At 38.8% G+C, this 27239-nt stretch overlaps 1 protein-coding gene across 1 annotated transcript in view; it reads left to right on the forward strand.

The window, feature by feature from the left end:
- Positions 1-23906: 23906 nt before the first annotated feature.
- Positions 23907-27239, forward strand: part of HPGDS (hematopoietic prostaglandin D synthase) — a 28935-nt gene continuing 25602 nt past the window's right edge. Inside the window, exons 1-2 of the mRNA XM_040237841.1 lie at positions 23907-23994; positions 24238-24417. The gene's annotated coding sequence lies outside the window, so the exon portion shown is untranslated. The remainder of the gene's footprint in view (positions 23995-24237; positions 24418-27239) is intronic.

Below are 27239 nucleotides of genomic sequence, written 5' to 3' on the forward strand. Positions count from 1 at the left end.
TATCCTATTCATTTCTGAAAAAGTCGATTTTCATATTACAAAGCCACTTGGGCAATCCTTATTGATTGTCAGTCACAATCGATAAGACCAAGACCCAGCAACTCAAAGCAAAACAATGGAATCAAGGACACTTTTCTGCCCTTTGCAAACAATTTTCACTAACTAAAATAAGTATTGTAAAGGCAAAAATGAAACCAAACAAAAACAACCATGACTCTTACAATATATGAGCATAAGGTACAAAGAGGAAAAGTCAAGAAAGGAAGCTAGATGCAGGCAGAAATTTTAACAGGATGTGCTTATGTTATAATTTAGAGATTAAAAGCAATGCTTTTAAAGACAGACTTCCTGGATTCAAATTCTGACTCTTTCAACTATTAGCTGTAAGAATATGGAGAAGTTCTGAGCTTCATTTTCTTTACTTATCAAATAGGTATAATAATAATAAAACATACTCTTATAGTGATATTGTGAGGATTAAATAAATTAATTCATACGAAGTGCTTATAAAATGCTTGGTGCCAGTCATTTATGTAAACTATAGTTACTTGTTGTTGTTTTAGTCACTAAGTCATGTCCGATTCTTTTGAGACCCCATGGACTGTAGCCTGCCAGGCTCCTCTGTCCATGGAATTCTCCGGGCAAGAATACTGGAGTGGGTTGCCATTTCCTGGTCCAGGGCATCTTCCCAAACCAGAGAGCGAAACTGCGTGTCCTGCATCTTCTGCACTCGCGTGTGAATTCTTTATCACTGAGCCACGTGGGAAGCCCAAGCTATAGATGTTAAGAGGAAATAAAGGACAGTAACTTCATCAAACCACAAGATACAGACTCTGCATTTCAAAACAAAAAGCCAAACTTGGTATTCTGAAGAATTAACCTATTTAATAGGAGATCATTAGGTAGTACTGGGATTTTCCTGGTGGCTCCGCAGTAAAGAATCCGCCTCCCAGGGCAGGGGATGCAGGAGACGCAGGCTCAATCTGATGGAAATATTGACCACAATCATCATTAGTAGCGGCATTCTGCAGAGCATGCCACAAGTTGTATGTTTGCCATAAGCTACACTAGAGAAGAGTATAACTGAAAAAAAGGGGACCCTTCAGATTAGTATTACTGACTGAGAATTGAAACATTACTTCTGGAACAAGCTTTTCAAATTTAGTTGGAAGTAATCAGTTTATTATAATAAGAATTAAACACACATTTACATTAATAAAAATATCTATAACCAACTAGAAATGTATTAAATTGTTCATAACATGTTCCCCATCCTGAACCCCCCTCCCCCCTCCCTCCCCGTACCATCCCTCTGGGTCATCCCCGTGCACCAGCCCCAAGCATCCTGTATCATGCATCGAATCTGGACTGGCGATTCATTGCATATATGATATTATACATGTTTCAGCACCTGTGGCGGATTCATGTTGATGTATGGCAAAACCAATACAATATTTTAATTAGCCTCCAATTAAAATAAATAAATTTATATGAAAAAAAATTGTTCATAACAAAATTATTCAAATAAGAACAAAGTCAAACCAAAAACTTTCAGCAATTTATTAACCTACACTCTCTGCAGAATACCTTATGGCCTACCATGAAAAAATCTTAGAAAACAACATTCTGGAGACAGATAAAGATTGGAGTCAGTCAGTTTTATGTTAAAAACATATAGCTAGTTGTTTTAAGAATTACGCACTATGTATTTGACAATAATCTCCTGGTTCATAGGACCATCAACTCTGTGTTGAGCATTGATCCCAATGGACTAGAATAGAAAATCATTTGAGCTGTGTACATACCTTGGCCTGAGTATGGATATTGAATCGTTAAACAGTTTTCCATTCAAATATATTTATGTAAGATTTGGACATCAGATAAAGAGCTCCAACATGTTTCAATTAAAAGTAGTCACATGGTATCTCTGAAGGAATTGTTTGGCAAATATAAACGTAAGTATTGAATACATATGCTAGAAAGGCAATAGGCATTTTCTTGGAGCTAAGGCTATAACTTTAAACTCAAAACTGAGCTCAATTTGGACAATGTATTTATTCATTTATTTTAATTAATCAGTAAGGACATGAGTTATATTTTATGTAGCCAATAAATGTTATCCTTCAAAACCAAGCCAAAGACACACAGAAAGAATTTGGCAGGAATCTAAGAACTGCGGGTATAGTAGTCACTCAAGAGTCAAACCAAATAACATGTGATGAAAGTTCAGACTCAATTTGGAGAATATTTTCAACTTTGGTTTTATTCAGGAGGAATTTTTAAAGGATTTCTTATTACATTAAAGTATATATACATAAAATTTACCATCTTAGCAGTGTTTAAGTGCACAGTTCTGTGGCATAAGTACATTCACATTGTTGAGCAACCTCAACACCATCCATCTTCAGAAAGTTTTCATCGTTTTAAAGGATGAGTAGCTTTAGGATACATACAGGTATGGCTTTGACAAATGGATTCCCTAACATTTTTTTAAAAGAAATTTTTGATTACTTCATAGTTCCTTAAAAGAATGTGCATATGAGTTTACATACAAGTTCAATTTGTTCATTTGCTAATTCTGGTCTTTAGTTTTCTAATCCTTGAAACAGCCCTACTGGGGATAAATGTAAAGCTGTCCTGATGAGCAGAATGTTACCTTGGATTATATTTTCATCCATTAGTGATACCTTTTATCCTACATCCAACATCCAACATTAAGCAGTGTAAGAATTCCATGGTGTAAAAATAGTTATATCAATTATGCACGTGAGTGATCACTATTCCACTTTATTGAATAATTTTTAGACCTGCTATCATAGTGGTCCTATTTTTTAAAGCTGCAACTGAAGAAACTGAGAAAAAGAGAAACCAATGGCTTAATGTGAAGAATTCAGTCTCCACCTCTATTACCAAGCTAGATAATCACATCTTTCATTTCATGATGATAGCCGGTCACTACGTATTATGTATAGAGTTCAGTTCAGTTTAGTTCAGTTGCTCAGTCATATCCGACTCTTTGCAACACCATGAACTGCAGCACTCCAGGCCTCCCTGTCCATCACCAACTCCCGGAGTTCACCCAAACTCATGTCCATTGAGTCGGTGATACCATCCAACCATCTCATCCTCTGTTGTCCCCTTCTCCTCCTGCCCTCAATCTTTCCCAGCATCAGGGTCTTTTCAAGTAAGTCAGCTCTTTGCATCAGGTGGCCAAAGTATTGGAGTTTCAGCTTCAACATCAGTCCTTCCAATGAACACCCAGGACTGATCTCCTTTAGAATGCACTGGTTGGATCTCCTTGCTGTCCAAGGGACTCTCAAGAGTCTTCTCCAACACCACAGTTCAAAAGCATCAATTCTTTGGCACTCAGCTTTTTTAGTAGTTCAACTCTCACATCCATACATACTGGAAAAACCATAGCCTTGACTAGATCGACCTTTGTTGACAAAGTAATGTCTCTGCTTGTTAATATGCTGTCTAGGTTGGTCATAACTTTTCCTTCCTTTCGCTTGCTCCTTCCAAGGAGCAAGTGTCTTTTAATTTCATGGCTGCAATCACCATCTGCACTGATTTTGGAGCCCAGAAAAATAAAGTCAGCCACTGCTTCCACTGTTTCCCCATCTATTTGTCATGAAGTGATGGGACCAGATCCCATGATCTTCATTTTCTGAATGTTGAGCTTTAAGCCAACTTTTTCACTCTCTTCTTTCACTTTCATCAAGAGGCTCTTTAGTTCTTCTTTGCTTTCTGCCTTAAGGGTGGTGTCATCTGCATATCTGAGGTTATTGATATTTCTCCTGGCAATCTTGATTCCAGCCTGTGCTTCTTCCAGCCCAGTGCTTCTCATAATGTATTCTGCATATAAGTTAAATAAGCAGGGTGACAATATACAGCCTTGATGTACTCCTTTTCTTATTTGGAACCAGTCTGTTGTTCCATGTCAAGTTCTAACTGTTGCTTCCTGACCTGCATACAGCAGAATTAAGAAAGTTAATATAAGACTCCTTGAGTTGGAGAAAAGCTTTGTGCTTTGAGCTTAGCTTGGGACAAGCATTATAATATCACTGAATTGGTTGTAGATTTGGTGAGAGTGTCTTGACTCTGAATCTAATTTGGGGGCAAGTTCATAGAGATTGAAAATTCTTAGATAACATGAACTCTAACATCTACAGAGCTTAAGTGTATCAGGAAATTGACATTCCAGGCCACTGCTGTATGAAAGGGTCTCTTAGGTCTGTAATTCTTGAGGGACGGGGTCTTATTGATCTTGTTCATTCCTGTACCACTGATTTCTGGAAGAGTGCCAGTCACACAGAAGGCATTCAAGAAATATTTATAGAATGGAAGAATAAATCCTCCCCGCCCCCTGCCGCCATACACACATCTCTTGATTCCACCAGCATAAGGGTACAAATGAGTCACATAAGTATTAATTATGAAAATGTAAGATGCTCAGTGCATCGTCTGTCTGACTATTTTGTTAGTCTCCCTCTCCATGTATCTCCTGCAGTTTTTTGTACATGTCCTTAAAATGTGTCTCATTTGTGTATAAGAAAAAATCCACTCCAGGTCTTCTGAGCTGGCTTCCTTGTTGCTGCTGTCTGTGGCATAAGCAACTTGAGAGAGTGTCTCTTTATTCTCACTGCTGTGGCTAAACAATGGGAGAATGCAGTCATGGTGGTGCCCTTGACAAGAGAGCTTGTCCTCATGCTTCTGTGTTTGAAAAATCTTGGGTGTGGCCAATGGCACAGTGTATATTTCAGTTTTCTGAGCAGTAGAGCCATGTGACATCTCACAAACAAATAAGGAGGGTCCTTCTTTCATACCAGCTTAATGTTATTATTGGCGCTAGGAATCCACAAAGCCTATTTGATTTTCTTTTAGAGTTCACTAGTACAAACATGTCTTACTTGTACAAAAAGATTCTTAGTTACTGCTATTAGGTCTTCTTCCTTGCCACTGCACAAGTAAGTATAAGTACACTGCATTTTAGCCAGACCAGTTTCCTTCCTGATGTTTTATTTAGGTTTTTCTGTCTTAGCTAAATTTTTTGTTTTCATCTTCCTCCATATTAATGTTCTTAAACATAACTTTCACTGTCAATCTGTGGTTTCAATTAACAAAGCTTTTCTTTCTTTCTTTTTTTTCAGAATAAAAAATACAAATAGATTTCTTTCCATTTCCTAATGGATTATCTTATGCATCTTCCTGGGTGCATCTACCCCACTTTGGAGGTAACAGCCATTAGGAACTCTGTGCCCAGTTATTAAGCTAATGTCTTCTAGCCACAAATCTACCCTTCTTTACTAGGCTGGAAGTGGACTGGGGTTGGTTGAATCACCTTTCTCCTTGGCTTGCTAGCGGTCTATTCGGCTCTGCCAAGAGAGGGTGCTAGAGGGAGACCTCAGCTGGAAAAGGAAGGAGAGACTTATTCTTTCCTGTTTCTTCTTGTTGGCTGTATCTCTGAGTGTCCTGTAGCAACACTTCACCCTCAAAGTGGAAGTACATTCCAGTAGTAGCCCTTGATTCCAGGCCCCAGTTTTTTTTTTAACACTCTCAGCCCCAGCCTCACTGTGCCCCCTCAAGAACACTAACCCTAGTGCTAACCCCTGGTGTCCCCCTCCCCTATCCCCTCACTTAGAGATCTGGTATGTTCCAGCTCTGTGAGTTTAAGGGTCTGAGTTTCAGCAACATGGGCATTTGCTTCAAGCTTATATGTTTAAATAACCTCTTTCCCTTTATTCCTCCAGGCCAGAAGTGGTAACTACTTCCTGCATATGCTAATTCCATGGTATTTTAAGGTAATATTTTTGCCCTTTCAGTTCCTCAACCACTAGCAAATATTTTTATTAAGTTCTCTCTTAAAATAACTGGTGTGAGGTCTCCTGATTGGACTCTGACTGGCTCTGTCTCTCTTTTCTGGATGACTTCAGTGCACTTGTATCTGACTAGTCTTGCTGTTTACCCTGGTTACACTGGATTCATGTTGATCTCAAAATACCAAGTTTAGCTGTATGGTCAATATTAATCTCAAAATGACGGTAATGGTTAATTTTATGTATCAGTTTAACTGGGCCACAGGATGCCTAGATATTTGGATAAACATTATTCTGGGTTTCTGTGAAGCAGAGAGGTTTTGGATGAGATTAGCGTTTATGTTGGTAAACTTTAAGTAGTTTGCCTTACCTAGTATGTTGGGTTCATTCAATCAGTGGAAAGTGTAATTTAAAAAAAAAAAAAAAAAAAAGACCAGTTTTCTTGAGCAAAAGAGAATTCTCCAGCAGGTGGCCTTTGGACTTCATGTGCAGCACTGGCTCTTCCTGGTCCTCCAGCAGGTGGCCTCTGAACTGGAGTTGCAGCATCAGCTCTCCTGGGTCTCCAGCCTGCCAGCCCACCCTGAAGAGTTTGACTTTGCAGACATGTATAATCGCATGAGCCAATTGCTTCTAATAAATCTCTTTAAATACATATATGTATATATATATGTATATATATATATGAATCCTATTGGTTCTATTTGTCGATAGACCCTAATATAGTAACTATTAGATATTTCTAGAAGAAATATTAATTATTCTGACTTTACCTCTTGTGCACTCAGCTTCATTGGCTGGTTTATTGGAAGCTGTTATTTCTCTTGCCAACCTTGGCAACTATTTATGGACAAAGTGCTCCTGGAATACTTTTCTTGAAAAAAAGCAATAATTTTCTACATGTTATTTTATTTTAAAATTTCTCCCCCTCTTGTAATTTGCAGACAGGATCACATTGATATTTAGAGAAAAACCTCACAGCACTGTATTAGTCAGCTAGTGCTGCCATAATGCTGCATAACACATTCTCAGAGGCTTAAAACAGCATTTTAGTATCCTCATTCACAAGTCTACAGGGCAGCTGGAGTAGCTCTGCTTTAGGCTTTCTGTGTTTTCACTCTGGGAACACTGGCTATGCAGGGCATGATCTTATGGCAGAGCACAGGAGCATAAGTTTAGCAAAGATCAAAAGCTTTATTTTCTTTTGTACGTAATGGCTACATTCATATGCATTCATATGTGGAAGAGCACAGGAGCAGAGGAACACAAAAATCTTCTGCACATCAAAGAAAACCATCAACAAAACCAAAAGACAAATCACCAAAAAAGAGAAGATATTTGCAAGGTACATTTCCCATAAGGGGTTAATATCCAAAATATATAAAGAACTCATACAACTCAACAACAACAGAAAAAACTTTAATTGGGCAGGAGACCTGAATAGATATTTTTCTAAAGAAGACATATAGGCGGCCAACAGGCATGTGAAAGATGTTCAGTTTTGCTAATCATTAGGGAAATGCAAACCAAAACCACAGTGAGATATCACCTCACGCCTATTGGCTATTATAAAAAAGCAAGGAATAACAAAGTTGGAGAGGATGGAGAAAAAGTGAGACCCTGAAACACTGTTGGTGGGAGTATGAACTGGTATAGCCACAGTGGAAAACATTATGGAGATTCTTAAAAAATTAAAAATACAAACTACTGTATGAACCACCGATTCTACTACTGAGTATTTATCTGAAGAAAATAAAAACATCAGTTTGAAAAGATATAAGCACCTCTATGTTCATTACAGAATTATTTATAATAGTCAAGATATGGAAACAATCTAAGTGTCAATCAATTGATGAAAAGAGTGAAGAAAATGTAGTACATATATACAGTGGAATTCTACTCAGTCATAAAAAAGATGAAATTTTGCCATTTTTAGCAACATGAATGGATCTTGATTATTATGTCAAGTGAAGTAAGTCAGATGAAGAAAGACAAACACCGTACGATGTCACTTTACATGTGTAGTATAAATGAATAAGGCAAACCAAAGACAAACATCTGGATACAGAGAATAGAGTAGTATTTACCAGTGGAAAAGGGGTTGAGAGGAGGGAAAAATAGGTAAATGGGATCAACTGTATGGTAATGGGTGGAAACTAAATTTTTTATGGTGAGCATGCTGTGGTGTATACAGGTAGAAATATAACGATGCCCGCATGAAATGTATATAATGTTATAAACCAACTATTTCAATAAAACATAAGTAAAATAAAATTGAAACCAAAAAAAGTCAATTTTTTTAAATGGGCGAGGCTACACAATAGTTCTTAGACATGCCTCATTGGATAATAAAGCCACAAACATAAGCAAAGACGGATTAGTTTAAAAAGTAAGGACAGTGGTTACTTTTGAAGGGAATGAGTACGTTGAGGGGGAATTTCAGGAGATGACTGATAAAGTTCTATTACTTGATGTGTACTTAGTACTTAGGGTCAGTTCAGTTCAGTTCAGTCACTCAGTGGTGTCCAACTGTTTGCAATCCCATGGACTGCAGCATGCCTGGCTTCCCTTGTCCATCACCAACTCCCAGAGCTTATTAAACTCATGTCAATAGAGTTGGTGATGCCATCCAACCATCTCATCCTCTGTCATCCCCTTCTCCTCCCTCCTTCAATCATTTCCAGCATCGTGGTCTTTTCAAATGAGTAAGGGGAGTTGGCGTGGGGGCACCAGATCTGACAAAAGCACCCTTGGATCATGTGTCTGGATATAGGAGATGGTGGAGTAGAAAGACATGCACTCATCTTCTCCTGCAAGAACTCCAAAATTACAATTCACTGCTGAACAACTGTTGACAGGAGAATTTTGGATACCACCAATAAAAGATACCCACATCCAAGAGCAAAGGAGAAGCCCCAACAAGATGGTAGGAGGGGATAAATTCTGTTTAGAATCAAACCCCATCCTTGCCAGAGACGCTCAGAGGGCTCAAACAAACCTTGTGCCCCCACCCCCACCCCCGCCCCAGGACCCAGAGACCCCACAGAGACTGAGACAGAACTGTGTTTGAGTGTCTCCTGCAGAGGTACAGGTCAGCAGTGGCCTGCTGCAGGGGCAGGGGCTCTGGGTGCAGCAGGCCTGGGTATGGCATACGCCCTCTTGGAGGAGGTCGCCTTAACCCCACCACAGAACTTACACAGGACTGGGGAAACAGACTCTTGCAGGGCACAAACAAAACCTTGTGTGCACCAGGACCCAGGAGAAAGGAGCAGTGACCCCACAAGAGACTGACTCAGACTTGCCCGTGAGTGTCCAGGAGTCTCTGGCAGAGGTGTGGGTCGGCCGTGGGCTGCTGCAGGGTTGGGGGCACTGAGTGCAGCAGTGCCTGCATGGGACCTTTCTTTTTTTTCTAATTTATTTATTTTTTATTGAAGGATAATTGCTTTACAGAATTTTGCTGTTTTCTGTCAAACCTCAACATGAATCAGCCATAGGTATATATATATCCCCTCCCTTTTGAAACTTCCTCCCATCTCCCTCCCCATCCCACCCCTCTAGGTTGATACAGAGCCCCTGTTTGAGTTTATACAGCAAATTCCCATTGGCTATCTATTTTATATATGGTAATGTAAGTTTCCATGTAACTCTTTCCATACATGTCACCCTCTCCTCCCCTCTCCCCATGTTAATAAGTCTATTCTCTACATCTATTTCTCCCTTGTTGCCCTATAAGTAAATTCTTCAATACCATTTTTCTAGATTCCATATATTTGTGTTAGAAAACGGTATTTATCTTTCTCTTTCTGATTCACTTCACTCTGTATAATAGGTTCTAGGTTCATCCACCTCATTAGAACTGACTCAAATGTGTTCCTTTTTATGGCTGAGTAGTATTCTATTGTGTATATGTACCACAACTTCTTTATCCATTCATCTGTTGATGGACATCTAGATTGCTTCCATGGTCTAGCTATTGTAAATAGTGCTGCAATGAACAATGGGATACATGTTTCTCTTTCAATTTTTGTTTCCTCGGGGTATATGCCTAGGAGTGGGATTGCTGGGCCTTATGGTGGTTTTATTCCTAGTTTTTTAAGGAATCTCCAAACTATCTTCCACAATGGCTGTATCAATTTACATTCCCACCCACAGTCCAAGAGTGTTCCCTTTTCTCCACACCCTTTCCAGTATTTTTTGTTTGTAGACTTTTTGATGAGGGCCATTCTGACTGGTGTGAGATGATATCTCATTGTAGTTTTGATTTGCATTTCTCTAATAATGAGCAATGTGGAGCATCTTTTCATGTTTGTTAGCCATCTATTATGACTTCTTTGAAGAACTGTCTGTATTTTTTTGGCACTTTTTGATTGGGCTATTTGTTTTTCTGGTATTGAGTTGTATGAGCTGCTTGTATATTCAGGGAATTAAGCCTTTGTCAGTTGTTTCATTTGCTATTATTTTCTCCCATTCTGAGGGTTTGTCTTTTCACCTTCCTTATAGTTTCCTTTGCTGTTGCATGGGGCTTATTGAAGTGCCCGCATGGGACCTTTTGAAAGAGGTCACCATTATCTTCATTATCTCTACCACAGTTTGGCCTCAAGTCAAATAACAGGGAGGGAATATAGCCCTGCCCCTAAATAGAAAGTTGGATTAAATATTTACTGAACATGGCCCTGCCCATCAGCACAAGACCCAGTTTCCCCCTCAGTCAGTCTCTCCTATCAGGGAGCTTCCATAAGCCTCTTACCCTTCTCCATCAGAGGGCAGACAGAATGAAAATGACAGTCACAGAAAACTAACCAATCTGATCACATGGACCTCGGCCTTGTCTAACTCAAAGAAACTGTGAGCCATTCTGTGTAGGGCCACCCAAGATGGACGGGTCATAGTGGAGAGTTATGACAAAATGTGGTCCGCTGGAGAAGGGAATGGCAAACCACTGCAGTATTCTTGCCTTAAGAACCCCATGAACAGGATGAAAAAGTTAGGATCACATTTACTTTATAAAAGGCCTCCTAGATGGCTCAGTGGTAAAGAATTCACCTGCCAGTCCTGGAGATGCAAGGTCATGGCTTGATCCCTGGGTCAGGAAGATCTCCTAGCGGAGGAAATGGCAACACAGCCCAGTATCCTTGCCTGGAAAACCCCATGGACAGAAGAGCCTGGCGTGTTATGGGGCATCCATGGGGTTGCAAAGAGTTGAACATGACTGAGCAACTGAATGTGCACGCATTACCTTATAATAATGCACTCAGATGCCCATTTTTTTCTGTGTGGTTTTCTGTACATATGTTTCATTTTACAAAAAGAAAAAGATTTAAAAGTGAAAAACAAAACAATAATAGCTAGGAGATGTTTTTACTCATAAGAGTGAAAAAGAATAAAATAATTAGCATTAAGTCCTATTAACTGGAGAAATAGTTTGTGCAATTTTTCTAGATATCAGTCTACAATTGGTATTATCACTTAAAATGCACATAACCAGTTACTCAACAATTCCTCTACTAAAAATTAACAAAGAGATGATGCAAAAAATTATGTACAAAATATTTACTACTGGAGCAAAGAAAAATAGCCAAACAAATTGAAGAAAAATTTTTGGTCTCTTCCTTTTGCCTGAAAATATTATCACTATATACATGGCAGAGTAGCTAAATTGATCATTTCATCCATGGCATAAAACCACAAATTTTGCACAGTGACAGAGTATGTTAAATTTACTAATAAAGTCACAAATTTCCACCACCAACATGAATTTGTTTTACAAACCAAAATGTGCTTTTACTGTGAAACATTAAAAAAAAATCTCTACAGGAAGGAAAAAGTGAGATTAAAAATACAGTTAAAGCAGAAAAAAAATGTAAAGAGAAAGGTTATCAGGCAATTCATTTTAACAAGCTTTTGATGTTTCATTTGTAGGTCTTTGAAAAGGTTGACTTTTACAGCCTTTTACCCAGAGCTTGCACACCTTAGTACTTAAAGATATACTTTATCAGACGTCTGTTTAGCAGACATTATGAAACTGGAGTGGAAGGAAAAGATGTCCAGTGTAATTGATGGTTGAGCATTGTCCTGAAGTTTCCAGTACAAAATGACCTGAGGTAATCCAACCAGGCTCATAATTTTGAGGTCTTCCCAGTTGGGCAAGCATGCAGTGGGTTGGTGGAGGAACAGCTTCCCTGTTGCTGTGAACAAGCTAAGGAGGGTGGAACAAGGTCAAGGGCCTCAGCCCATCCTTAACCTCACCTGACTTGTGCCAGGTAGGCAGCACTGCACTGCCTCTCCCCCATTTGCATATGATCTTCACAAAGCATTTTACCACGCAGATTTCCCCCACGTTTATATTGTCCTGGATAGACTTTTCAGTTTATTCAGCCTGCCTAAAAATGCTGGATGAGGCAGATGGACAAAAGATATGCTGTAAAGATTTTCCTTTCAGATCAGCCCACAAATCCACATTTTCACCTACTCTACTCAATTCTCCGTACCCCATCTCGGCTCAGCTCTCCTGGAGGATGGCCTGCCCAACTCTTCCTGTGCAGAATCAATATGTGAACATGCAAATTGATATGTGAGCAACCTGACAGAGGTTGGTAGAGAATGCAAAAAAAAAAATTAAGCTAATATTTAAATGGGTATAAATCACATTAGGTACTTTGGTCTCAACTGTTCACCACAGGAAAATTTCCATCAGAGGATGAGTTTAGAACTCACTAGGCAGAGAGAAAAACAAGCGTCAGAGGAAATGACTAACAGAAAAAAAGATAAGAAACTGGGTAGGATTGACTCACGTTGTTCAGTTTAATTTTCATTTCTAAATATAATTTTTTTAATTTGCTGTTTCAGAGAAAACATAATACTTAAAAGTATTTATACCAGTCTTAACCTGGGGGCTCAGAGGTTAACGCGTCTGCCTCCAATGTGGGAGACCTGGGTTCAATCCCTGGGTTGGAAAGATCCCCTGGAGAAGGAAATGGTAACCCACTCCAGTATTCTTGCCTGGAGAATCCCATGGACGGAGAAGCCTGGAGAAGTCCACGGGGTCGCAAGAGTCGGACACGACTGAGTGACTTCACCACCTTCACCTAACATTTCAAGTTCATCAATCTAATTAAACAACGAAGCAATTAGAAGTTCTAAATTTGCAGGAGGGCTTCCTTGGTGGCAAATTTGGAACTTCTAATTACTTAGTGACTAAACAGCAACAACAACAACAAAATTTACAGGGGACAATCCCCTACATTTATTTCCTTATCCCAAACAGTCTTCCCTTTGTTCAGAGTGATTGTAAACCAAAATTTTTTGAAGAATTTAGGAATAGCAGTATGAGGATAAGGGTTATAATCAGCAGCATTGAGTCTGAGTACTAGGACCACTACTTAATAGCTGTTTGACCTTGGATAAATTGCTTACTTAATTCCTGTAAGGCTTAATTTTCTTATCTCCATTACAGGTCTGCCATGTGCCTTAAACAGACCTACAACTATTGCTCTCATGAAAGAAACATACTAAATACTCCAGTTGATTGCAATATTCTCACTTTAATTTTTTGGAAATTATTTTCCAAAGTTATATATTAGAAAATAATTCAATACTTAGAATACTTGATTTTATATCTCGTATCTTGCATAGTCTTTGTTTCCCCACATTTTTTCCCCTCCTTTTTTTTTTTTTTTAAAAATATAGAAGGGTTGGTTGATGGGCACTGGTGGTTGAGAAAGAATAAGGCAACTAGCAATCTAATGCTTTCCCTGCTGACTTTTGACCAATCTCCTTTTTTTCTGCCCTGAATCTCAAGTACACTTCTGTGGGTTCTGTGTTCCTAGTGCCTTACGGGTTCTTCAGTTTTATTGGGATGATGTCTTCTCAGTATATGTCCTCCTCCCCACCCTTAGGAAACTTGGTTCGTAACTATGGCTTGTGGTGGTGGTTTAGTCACTAAGCTGTATCTGACTCTGCGAGCGCATGGATTGTAGCCCACCAAGCTCCTCTGTCCATGGGATTTTCCAGGCAAGAATACTGGAGTGGGTTGCCATTTTCTTCTCCAGGGGATCTTCCCTACCCAGGAATTGAACCCATGTCTCCTGCATTGCAGGCTGATTCTTTACTGACTGAGCTACGAGGGAATGGATTTAATCAAGTGCCACTCCTCCAACTTACTTTTTGTCTGCCAAAATATTTTTTGAAATGTTTTCTGTATGCTTGACTCCCTTCATCTCTTTGTCCTTTCTGAATACACCTTTTGTATACTTACACTGCATTTAGTGTGGTATGGGGATACAAACATATGTTGCTATTATGTCATGCTTAATCAGCTGCTTGAAAGAACAAGTTTGGAAATTGAAACATTGGATTCAAACTAAAGATGTGAATAATGAAAAAGAGAAAACAATTTTTAAAACTCCAAGTAAAGGATGTATAAGAATTGTGATTTTTCACTTCCTGAAAAGGAGATCAATCCATACATTTAATTTGAGCCTATCCATTATACAACTTTCAAGATAATGCACAAAAAAGCTTCAATACTTTTTTAAAAAGTATTTTCTTTCTTTTATGATGGTAGTGGAATATTTATTTTTTTAAAAAACAAAGCACATTTTTAGGAGTTTTTCTATCCTTATTCTTTAATGCATAGGATACAAAGAGTAAGAACTAAACATTCAACTGGCTTTAAGTTCAAACTTCACTTTTTGAAATTCATAGGGTGTTAAAAGTTGCCTTTGACTTCAGTAAAAGATAAAAGATGACTTTGATTTTTCTTTTTAAAAAAAGACTATAATACTTGGTGTTTTCTAAAACTGAAAGAATGAACCATGAACAGCGACTTAATCTTGGTAGCTGATATTCATCTGAGCCCCATTTTGCTTGAGCTGTGTAACTGAAGAGATTTTGCTGTGGTCGGAGCACTTATTTCTTATTTGCTTTTTTAAATTGGAAAACAAGGAGAACGTTAAAATTGAAGTATAAGCACCACTACATTCGAAGAAATAAAAGACAAAGATTTGATTCTGAACACTTACAAAAACATAGCAGCCTATTGAAGTTTAAGTCAATATAACAAGTAGTTTCATATGAATTTCTATTTATTTATAGAAAAGAAAGCTTCTCTATTCAAATTGAGCCTTACCAAACGCCTGCAATTAGCAAGTCTCCATTAACCTAAAATCTGCTCCTTAGTCTGGTCTTTTGGGAAATGGAATTAGGTCACTCAGTATTTCATGAACCACTAAAAAACCAAAACATAAATTTATTAGAGCATACTGAAAATACTACTTGCCAAACAAATCACAAAATTATTATCAGTTGTTTGGCAAATCCTCTTTCCAAGTGTTGCATCAGTTATAGAAAACTGGGTCCTTTTAACAAATAGCATAAGCAGTAGGGGGATAAATTTGCATGGCAAAGAGAATATTTGCACCTGTCTATCAAAGCATCTTTTTTATCTAAGATAGTCATGGAAAACTGAAAATTGCCTTACGAAGTTTTCTCTTTTAAAATGTTTATGAGACACCCAAAAGCACGTGTTATAAAAAAGTATCTTTCTAAGAGAAATCTCATAGTGCTGGTACTAGTGTTCAATATATGTTGGTTGCACACGTGCATGCTCAGTCACTTCAGTCGTGTCCGACTCTCTGCGACCCCATGGACCATGGCCTGGCAGGCTCCTCTGTCCGTGAGATTCTCCAGGCAAGAATACTGGAGTGGATTGCCATTTCCTTCTCCAGTGATAAAGTATGAAGTGAAGTGAGTGAAGTGAAGTCTCTCAGTTGTGTCTGACTCTTTGCAACCCCATGGACTGTAGCCTACCAGGCTCTTCTGTCCACAGGATTTTCCAGGCAAGAGTACTGGAGTGGGTTGTCATTTCCTTCTCCAACATTTTGGTTGTGTAAATGTTAACTGGACGATAATCTCATGTTAATTACTCATTTCTTTATGCTTTTAATTTCTTGATTAAACAGAGTGTTTGATTGAGGCTTGCCCTCTTTGAAAGGAATAGAAATTTGAAAGGAAAACAGATGGATTTTGAGGAAGGAAGTGAATGGCCAAATGGTCAAAACCACTCCTACAAGCAATTAGACAAAAACATTGTGATCACAGCATAGTGGTGTCTGACATTCTTATATGGGCCATAGGGACCGTTTAATATTTAGGAAGAATTCAATTCTTCTCAGAATTACACTTATCTACCTTCTTTTGTTTGTGACACCAATCTACAGATGTCCATTTTATTTTATTTTATTTTTTTTACCATTTATATTGTTGTTTAGTCGCTAAGTTGTGTCTGACTGTGACTCCATGGACGGCAGCCCAACGGGCTCCTCTGTCCTGCGATTTCCCAGACAAGAATACTGGAGTGGACTACTGTGTCCTTCTCCGGGGGATCTTCCTGACCCAGGACTGAACCCACATCTTTTGCTTGGCAGGCGGATTCTTTACCACTGAGCTACCTGGGAAGCCCTTTATAAAAATTCTTACAAACCCCAGGCTTTAGAGACAGTTCGGGATCTTTTCCTCTAGACTATAGTGGTTCATGCTAATTGAAGCCTGTAGCTTGCTACAAGCTATTGAAACTGTTTATATTAACAAGACGTACATACTGCCAGGAAACATACCATTTCCAGGCTTCGTGGGCTGCTGCTGCTGCTGCTAAGTCACTTCAGTCATGTCCGACTCTATGTGACCCCATAGACGGCAGCCCACCAGGCTCCCCCCTCCCTGGGATTCTCCAGGCAAGAACACTGGAGCGGGTTGCCATTTCCTTCTCCAATGCATGAAAGTGAAAAGCGAAAGTGAAGTCACTCAGTCATGTCCGACTCTTAGCGACCCCATGGACTGCAGCCTACCAGGCTCCTCCATCCATGGGATTTGCCAGGCAAGAGTACTGGAGTGGGTTGCCATCGCCTTCTCCGCTTCCTGGGCTAGGTCCCAGCATTTAGCAACTTGATGAAAACAATGATGTTTTCTCTCCATATGGCTCACGCTCATGAAGGACTGAAGTACTTATGTAGCAAAACTATTTTGGAGGCCAGAAAAATAATTTTTAGCATAACTTTATTCATTGTTTTCTGGATCTGTTAATTTGCTGTAGATGAAAACCATTGTTCCTTTGCTTATAGCAATGGTGTTTGTTTTCATATTCTTGTATAAGTGTTCCAAGAACTGAAGCTTCATCTAATTTCTGTAATCATCACTTAGAATTCTCCTTTCACTGGAGAATTCTCTGTTTCCTTTGTAGACACAGGACAGCAGATGTCAGTTGTGTCAGCAAAACCAAGATTTCCTTTGTTCTAAGCAATTTCCTATTTGCAATGCAAGACAATCTGAAAGATTCTGCTAGAAATCTTACACACTTGATACAAAGGCATGCAAAATCAGTTTCTAGAATGAAATGGTAAAAAAAAAATGCTTAGGAGAAAGAATTTAGATCAGAAATTTGTTTGCTATGTATGGCCAGGCTAATGTATAGTTAAATAATCCTAAGAAACAGTGTCAGCAAATGATAGAAGCCTGGTAGAGTAAGAAATATAAATAACAAACAAACCATAAATAACAAACAAATGCATAAGTAAGATACACATAAATATTTATAAATTTTATTTAATTAATATAAATAAATATAAATATATTAGAAACAGATTTATATTTATATTAAATAATAATACAGAAATATATTTATCATATAATTTTATTATTTAATTCAGCCTAGTGATATATTTATGAGGTCATCTATTACAGTGATTAATAACAAAGACTCTGAAGGCACATTAACTAAAATGTGCTAAAATATTAGCTCTGTTGCTTTGAGAATTTGACAAATTAAAACATTAGTACTAGGTGACTGATTAGCACAAATATCAGCATTTGCTGTTATTAGTCAGTTTGTTACAGAGTCCTGGAAATTTTTGGATACATTCTTTTCCAAAATCTCATTTTGTTAAATTTCATGGGAAAAACACACTTCTTTGCATTAATATGTTTTCAAAATGTATTTTAAAAATTCAAATATACAAATCATTTTAATAAATACAGCTTGGGATGCTTGCTGCATGCTAACTTCTCGAAAAGGGTTTACTCTCACCAAAACATTCTTTCTAAATTACACTCCTGTGTGTATTACTTCAGTGCCTCTAAAGAGGCAATCCTTCCCATCCTGTGACCTGGGATTATCAGAGGGTGACCTTCCTTTGATCTGAGTATCTTGTCTGTGTTGCTAAATTTGAGGACAAAATAGCTTGTGCCATTGTAATCTACAGTCCATGAACTTTGTCCCTTTGGACTTGCTGTTTATGTAAGACAGAGGAAATGTCTTCAGGGAAAATTATGTCATTGAATAATAGAGCAGAAAGTGAATTTGGAGGTCACATGGCTAACTCTTCTTTTCCTAGGACTGACATTCTTAGAGGAGATGAGCCACTTTTGGGTAACAGGACAGGGTGAAGGCAGAGGTGGGGTTTAATGCATGGTCCTTCCTCCTATAGTGTATGTTGTGATGATACAGAGGGGACAGTAATTGAATCTGGAAAATTCTTGAAAAACAAGTTAACTTACTCTGTTTTGATGCCTGTTTTCCTCATTCTTGATAGAAGAGTAAACATGAAACCTCATGAATAAGATTCAAATATTTAAGGCATTTTACATCTAGAAATGCTTTCATGACAAGCCTTTGTCAGTAATGTAACCACACTCAAGTTATGAAACTATTTATGATGTCACTGTGGGCATTAAATGAGACAATACACGGCAAGCCCTTTGTTCAATGCCTGGCCCACAGGAAGGAATCAACAAATATTATCTATCTATATTATTTTCTTATATCTGGGAATCCTCTTTCAGCCAAAAGTCTAGGCAGAAAAACATTTACTCACATTCTTGGTGATAATTACTGTATTATTCTTCACAGTACCTGAAGCATCAGGTAAGAAAAATAGTGCTGTCCCTGTTGAAATCTGGGAAAACACAGACACTAAAAATTTGCAAGCATATTTCAATTACCCAAATAGGTTAGGAGCAGAAAAAGAAACATATTCTTCATTTCCTGCTTTCTTAATCCTAGGTTTAAATACTTCAGTTTTAGATGTTTTCAGATTCTCAAATAACTGACTATGAAAAGGAAATTGTTTGATTAAGTAAAATATACCAGAAAGCTTTAGAAGTTGAGAAGGAAGCTCTGTGGGCTTCTCCTGGAGACTTCCTTCTTTTTCTATCAACAGTGCAGCTAGAAAAGTAGAAATGGGTTTGATTGACCACTTCCCCTTTACCAAAATAAAAAAAATAAGAAGGAACTAACATGTGAGCTATTTTTATAATATTATATTTATTTTTCCATTATTGAAGAAATATGTAATAATCACTCAAACTTACCAAGCAGTAACCACTTGCCAAGCAATGCAGAGTTACTTGAATATATTAACCTGTTTAATCTTTTCTACTCTGATAAGAATGATTTTTTATCATCACTGTTTGTTTTACAGAAGAGGAAACATGCTGAGAGAGGGTGAGGATCTGCCTAAGATTCCAGAGCTGGAAAGCAGCTGAGCTGGAATTCCAATACCAGGGCTCCAGATCAGAAGTCTCATCAGTACCTTGAAAGACCACACTACTGTGCAGGTTGGAGGATAAGGAAAACAAGAAAAAACTGGACTCTGAGTTAATACTGGGCTTTGAACAGCAGTTAGGAACTTGATAATTTTGTCAGTTGGCTTCCAACTTGGGAGTAATGGAGGAAAGGAAGATACAGTCAAATTATGATCGTCCTTCTAATGATTGTGTGGACAAAGTGTAACAAATTGCCACATTTACTCACAGTCACGTCTCATGCAGTCCAATCTAGATGCACAGGGGGTCCATAACGGGCACCTGGCATGAAGGAATAATCACCCCACGGGGGGCAGGGAGCTGTGAGATAGCGATCCACACAGGGTTTTCATCTTGCGTTTCTCACATTTCCCTTCCCTCTATTCAGACAGAGAGTTGACTTTGTGTTCATTTTCCTCAGGAGAGTATGAAGCAACATGAAAAGTAAAAGTTGCCGTGCAACTGCTTTTCTATCCCGGCTCTTAGTTCCAAAACCTAACTACAGAGAATGCAAGAATTCATCAGCATAGACTCTTGAAGGAAACTGATCCCCTTTTCAGACACTTGCTAATGATATTAACAACTGCTAATACTCACAGATCTCTAACTATACATCAGGCACTTTTGGAAGCACTATGTACTCATTAAATGCTTTCAAAACCCTATGAGGGAGTTACTACTAATATCATAAGAATGCTCTGCAAGGGTGATGATTTTTGTCTTCTTTTGTTTACCGCTTTATCTCTTATTACCCAGAAGAGCACCTGGCAGAGATTAGTACTCAATAAATATTTGTTGGAGTAAATTTCCATCTAAAGACGAAGGGGTTGAGGCACAGACAGGTTAATAACTTGTCCAAGTCCTACAGTTGGTAGTAGGAGATTTTGCAGTATTCACACTTGGGTTGGGGACAGAAGAAGAGAGGGGGGAAATCGGTGGTTCCTGAGCAGAAGGGCACTAGGGTCCTGTTGTGGTGCCCAGGAGGTGGCCAGACCACATTGAAGGGATAGTTGTGTTGGTTGGTGGGCAGCTGGAACCTCAGGTGGCATTGTAAGTGACTAAACTGTCACATTTGGGCAGAATGAGGATAAGGAGGCAGAGAAGCAGCAGGGAGCCGCTAGTATGAACACTACACACACAAAGGCAGCCGGCAACCTGTAGGACAGCCTGTGTTGATTCAGTGACCAAGGAGCAAACGGCTACCCCTCCCCTGACTGATGATTTGTTCTCTGCCAGCCAAGCCAGCCAAGCAGAATGGGTTGTAAAGCAGAAAATCGTTCCAGAAAATGAGCAAAGTGTCATTATTTTTGCATATTTTTTTTCCTACTGAAGCATTATGTAGGGAAAGAATATTAAATGTGTCATCAGAAGGCCTAGGCTTTCATTCTAGCTTGTCCCATTCCAAATTCCAAATTCCTGGTCAATTTATCTAATCTACCTGCATCTCTGTTTCTTCACCTCTGAAATGGGGATTAAAAATAATCAAGGTGAGGACAAAAAGATTTTTTAAAAATGTAAGCTAAAACTCAGTGAAAGATAATGAATGCAATGTGTTAATTTTGGACTGCTTCCATTCCATTTGCACTTGATTTTGAGTGACATATATCATTTTGGCAGTAACGGGCTGTACTTGTGTGTGTGCGTGTGTTGTTTTTTTTTTTTTTTCTCATCGTGGGGGGTGGGGCGCTGCACTGGGTCTTTGCTGGTATGCATGGGCTCTTCATTTGTGGCACGTAGGCTTCTTCTCTAGGTATGGTGCACAGGCTTAGCTGCCCTGAAGCATGTGAGATCTTAGTTACCCAACAAGGGATCAAACTGGCAATCCCTGCATCGAAAGGAGGATTTTTAACCACTGGACCACCAGAGAAGTCCTGTACTTGTGTCTTCTTAATTAGACTTTTTATAGGTTAATATATATTGGCAGGTCACAGTCCATGAGTTCACAAATAGTTGGACATGACTGAGCATGCATGCACATATATATATATATTTATTTATTTTCATTTCTATGTTTATAATAAATGGATATTAAAACACTTTTCAAAGTTTAAAGCAGTTAGAAATAGGAAATGTTAAATGATTGATAGGTTGCTATTGTTGCCTTCCGGAAGTTAAAAACTAGACTGTCATTTAAATATTTCATGGATAATCTGCAGGTTCAATAATATCCTGACAAGTATTTACTTCGCTGTACCTTTTCACTGAGCTGTTCTAATATTGTAGCTGAAATTAATTTCTGGACTAAAGACTGAAAAAATAAATTTCTAAAACATTTAGGCATTTGTTACTAATCTGTTTAAGATTCATCAACAAGACATAGGTGGCAACTTAAAAAAAATGTATATGTGAGAGTTGTGAGTGAAGTTTTATTTGGGGCAAAATGAGGACTATAACCTGGGAGACACAGATAGCTCTAGGAAATCACTCCAAAGAGGTAGACGGGAAAGGTCAGCATATATATGATTTTGATGAAGGGAGAGTACATGTGATCAAGCACATATTTTTTGCAGAAACTTTCTGCTAGTCTTGTGAAGGTTACTGCTATTCACAAGGAGTAGTCACCGCCAAGGAGGATATTAGTGCTTTTCCGGATATGAGGAGATAAAAAGAATCTATCTGAAGACCTGTTCTGCCAGTATTCCCAGAGAAGAAAGTGCCTCATTTCTGCTCTCCTCTTGAGTTTCTTTCAGGGGAGAGTTGAAAGTCACCTGCAGCAGCAGCACATGACTCAATCCCTGTAGCTGTAGATGGCAATTGCCAATTTGTAGTTGCCATAGGGAAATCTTTCCCTCCAGTTTTACTTTAAACAAAATGACCCTGAAACCAAGCAAAGGGCTCATGTACACACAGCATGGAAAGCCAAAGTCTGACAGTGGGAGTTTGCAGGAAAGGAAGGCTTTATTGCAGGACATCAAGCAAGGGAGTGGGAGGCAAGCCTCAGATCTACTCCAGCTTGGTCTTTTGTTAGGCTTTTTTTAAGGGAAAGAACCAAAAGGCTGGGATTAATTATCGGTTTGTGACATTTCTGTGACGTTTCTTAATTGAAGTTTTGGGAGTCACAGGATGTCTCTGGCCAGGTGGTGCATGCTTGGGGGTCTGTTAGCTTACCTTGCCCTTGAGAAACAACCTGGATTTGTGGATTAATTATGATAGCTGATTTAACTTATATTCAGAGTACATCGTGAGAAATGCTAGATTGGATGAAGCACAAGGTGGAATCAAGATTGCCGGGAGAAATATCAATAACCTCAGATACGAAGATGACACCACACTTATGGCAGAACGTGAAGAAGAACTAGAATCTCTTGATGAAAGTGAAAGAGGAGAGTGAAAAAGTTGGCTTAAAAATCAACATTCAGAAAACTAAAATCATGGCATCCAGTCCCATCACTTCATGGCAAATAGATGGGGAAACAGTGGAAACAGTGACAGACTTTAATTTTGGGGGCTCCAAAATTGCTGCAGATGGTGACTGCAGCCATGAAATTAAAAGATGTTTGCTCCTTGGGAGAAAAGTTATGACCAACCTAGACAGCATATTAAAAAGCTGAGACATTAATTTGCCAACAAAGTATCGTCTAGTCCAAGCTATGGTTTTTTCAGTAGTCGTGTATGGATGTAAGACATGGACTATAAAGAAAGTTGAGCACTGAAGAATTGATGCTTTTGAACTGTGGTGTGGAGAAGACTCTTGAGAGTCCCATGGACTCCAGTCAGTCCATCCTAATATTCAGGAAATCAGCCCTGGATATTCATCGGAAGGACTGATGCTGAAGCTGAAACTCCAATACTTTGGCCACCTGATGCAAAGAATGGACTCATTTGAAAACACCCTGATGCTGGGAAAGATTGAAGGTGGGAGAAGAGGACAACAGAGGATGAGATGGCTGGATGGCATCACCGACTCAATGGACATGAGCTTCAGTAAGCTCTGGGAGTTGGTGATAGACAGGGAAGCCTGGCATGCTGCAGTCCACGGGGATGCAAAGAGTCAGACACGACTGAGCGACTGAAGTGAACCGAACTATGATAGTGATAATAGCTATCTTGGTATATTAAAAATATTATCAACAACAGCAGTCTTAGTCACCTGACTCTGGTTGGTGAGGGTTCTGTTAGGACAATATTGAGGTCAGAGGGGACAAGAAGGGGAATACAGTTTTAAAATAAGAGATTAATTACAAACTCAGTCAAGGACCTTGGTTAGGGGGATTTAGTTTCAGCCCTTATAACAGTGCAAGTGAAATAGACTATGAGCAATGAGAATTTAGAGAGCCTTTTTAAAACAATGACTTGAAAAAAAATTAAAAATGACTTGTGGGGAAATATACAATGGGACATTCATCCATAAAATATACATCAGTGCTTACAGTGTGCACTCCTGTGGATACTGAGGACACAACAGTAAACTAAAACAATGACATGCTGTTCATGGAGCTTACATAGCACTGGGGAGAATGAATACAAACATTAAATACACTGTGTTGTCAGACACTGTGATGAATAGACATAGAGCAGGTAAAGGATGAGGTTGTTTGAAGAGGGTTCTGGGGAGGAGGTGGTCAGCCAAGGACTAGTGGAGGACTCACCAAGGAGAGCTAGTGAGGTAAGGAGCAAGTTGTGAATATATCTGTAAAGAGGGTTTACTCACTCTCAAATTTTCTTTTTCTCTTGGGACCTATGATTCTTTTTCTTTTGTTATTTAAAAAAAAAGACTTAAAAATAAATGAACATGTAGCAATAGACACCTATAACTTTGACTTTACTAACTGTATGCAAATAACTCAGGTTATTTATACAAGAGATCCTATAAAATGCCAAGAATAACTGGAAGTCTTTATATTTTTAGGCGGGCACATTTCATCTAAGAAATGAAGGAAGAGACTTAGATGGAAGTAAGTCACTTCTCTCATTGGCTTGTGACCAATGATCTTGATCACTGTGGCTTGATCTTACTCATCATATAAACCCAAATGCAATCATACAAGAGCACAGAAGATACTAGAAACTCCACAGAGACACAGCCCAAGTAAGTGATATGACTGAACTGTACAGAGATTAGAAATGCTATAATCTTCACTCTTCATTTTAGGCTTATTTTAATTACTGTCATATTCTATACGTGTCTGTCTTATGCCCTGTTTTTAGATTGAACTGTAAAATTGTTAATTCTTTATTTGTAAGTGACAATCCATCAATTACTCTCCAAATTCTATCCCATTTTCAAATAATCTGTTTAAATCTTTAAAGTGCTTAACAAAATATTTGAACCTTAGCCTCCTTTGCCGGAGAGTTGAATTTGGATGTTGTCATTTTTTTAGCAGAGACATTAGAATTTTTGAGACTCTGTTTTACTGTACTCTTACAGCAATATACAGATTAGAATAAAGACTTAGTTAAAATTAAATGGATTTATAAAGATAGTTTGTATTTTCAATGACTGCATGAAAATTGCTTCTGGGATTAAACATTTCTGTATTTTGTTGTTAATCAGCTGAAATGTATCAGTGTTACATAAAGTAAAAAAGAGCTACAAACCTAGGAGAAAGAAAGGAAATACCCAGTATAAAATTTTTCAAAAGCACTACTATTTTCTATGTAAAGTATTTAATTTCTAAATAAGTTTAGCAAATATCAAAAGCTGTATTTTCTTTTGCACTTAATGGCTACATTCATATGAGTTTTTATGTGGGTAACTAATACCTATCCAGGGTATTAGTTAGTCATCCACCCCTATGTTCTTTAAGAATCTTTATATCTTATTTTTAAAAAAGAAGCTGAAGTAAGCTTTTCATTTATCTGCTGAATCAGGAACTTCTCATGATTTGGTGTGGAGTGGGAGAAAAGTAGCAATTAGTTTCTAGGTGTACAGGAGAAACTTAAGGATGATCAAACATTTTCCTTGTTGTTTCTAAATCATTTCAGGAAATAAATGCAGCTTCCCCTAACACAGAATGGCTATGACAGGGCTCAGAGATGAAGCTGACAGGAAATAAGTGACCAGCATGACACTGGAATTTGCACAGGCCCATTAAATCATATTCACGTCTATACTACACCTGGGTGTTATTTCTATGTATCATGTGAAGTCAGGGTCTAATTATGTGTATCTTTCCTCTTTTGTCTCCCAAACATTTTAGCCTACTCCTGTTATGAAGCCCACTGTAATATCTTGTCTGTCATATATCTGAGGTTCTGTCTCCAGACTCTATGCATCTCCCTATATCTAGTCCTGAACAAACATCACATTACCGTAATTACATGGCTTTTTATATGTCTTGCTATCTGGTAGGTCAAGTTCTCTCCTCTATTCTCTTAAATTTTAGGGGACTATTTTAGTCCTTTGCATTTCCATTTGAAGTTTAGGATCAGGTTTACCTCTAGAGTCTCTTGGATTTTGAATATGGGTAATCATTTGATTGCAAAGGACAATTTTGTCTCTTCCTTTCTACTCCTTATGTATGTTTTAAGCAGGTTCCTCCAACCTCCCATCCTGTGTAGAGGATTTTATTCCTTTTTATTCTGAAAACATCCTGGGGGCTTTCCCAGTGACTCAAATGGTAAAGAATCTGCCTGCAATGCAGGAGACCTGGGTTCGATCCCTTGAGGGGAAGATCCCCTGGAGGAAGGCATGGCAATCCACTCCAGTATTCTTGCCTGGAGAATTCCATGGACAGAGGAGTCCATGGGGTCACAAAGAATCGGACACGACTGAATGACTAATCATTCACTTTTTCTTTCTGAAAAAAGCTAAGGTCTAGGCTGCCCAATGCTGCTAGCAGAATTCCAGATCCTGCTCACTGCATTTCATTTCTGTTCATTTGGTCTAGGCAAAGTTTCTCTCACTCTTGATTCTAACTTTGCATCTATTTTTTATATAACTTTCACTTTTTATGTCCCTGTAGCAGAATAGGTTTTACCAAAGAACACGATCTCGAGGATTTGAGGCCAGTTGAATCACACAAAGCTGGACTCTTCCCCACTGCTAGGGGGAACCATCCCTCTCTCTTACCCCTTCTCACCCTCCTCCTTTTTCTTTTCTTTTTCAGTAAATACATGCACTGAGCACTGTACTGGTGGTACTTCTGTTGTTCAGTAAGCAAGTCGCGTCCAACTCTTTGCAGCCCCAGGTAGCTCACCTGGCACCCCTGGCTTCCCTGTCCATCACAATCTCCCAGAGTTGCTCCAGTTCTTGTCCGTGGAATCGGTGACACCATCCAACCATCTCATTCTCTGCCACCCTCTTCTTCTCCTGCCTTCAATCTTTCCCAGCATCAGGGTCTTTCTCAATAAGTCAGCTGTTCACATCAGGTGGCCAAAGATTTGGAGTTCAGCTTCAGCATCAATAATTCCAACAAGTATTCAGGGGTGATTTAAAATTAACTGGTTTGATCTCCTTGGTACTTTACACACAGTATTTTCATCGCCATCTTACAGGTAAGGAAAGTAAAGCCAGGAACACTAACTTGCCCAAGAGCATTCAGATAGTAAGTGGTTGGCTCACTAAACAACCACTCACTCCCTTCCATCACCTTCTCTACCCTGAACTTGATCCTCACTGCATCCCTTGGTGGGGGTTGGGGGGGGGATGTGTTTTAAGTTCATTCTTTTAGTTCATTATCCTTATGAAATAAAGGCTTTAGCAAAGTGAGATTATTGTTACAGTACAGTTCAGTTCAGTTCAGTCGCTCAGTAGTGTCCGAATCTTTGCGACCCCATAATCACAGCACGCCAGGCCTCCATGTCCATCACCAACTCCTAGAATTCACTCAAACTCACGTCCATCGAGTCCGTGATGCCATCCAGCCATCTCATCCTCTGTCGTCCCCTTCTCCTCCTGCCCCCAATCCC

The sequence above is a fragment of the Oryx dammah genome, unplaced genomic scaffold, assembly GCF_014754425.2.
Source record: "Oryx dammah isolate SB20612 unplaced genomic scaffold, SCBI_Odam_1.1 HiC_scaffold_3, whole genome shotgun sequence".
Lineage (NCBI taxonomy): Eukaryota > Metazoa > Chordata > Mammalia > Artiodactyla > Bovidae > Oryx > Oryx dammah.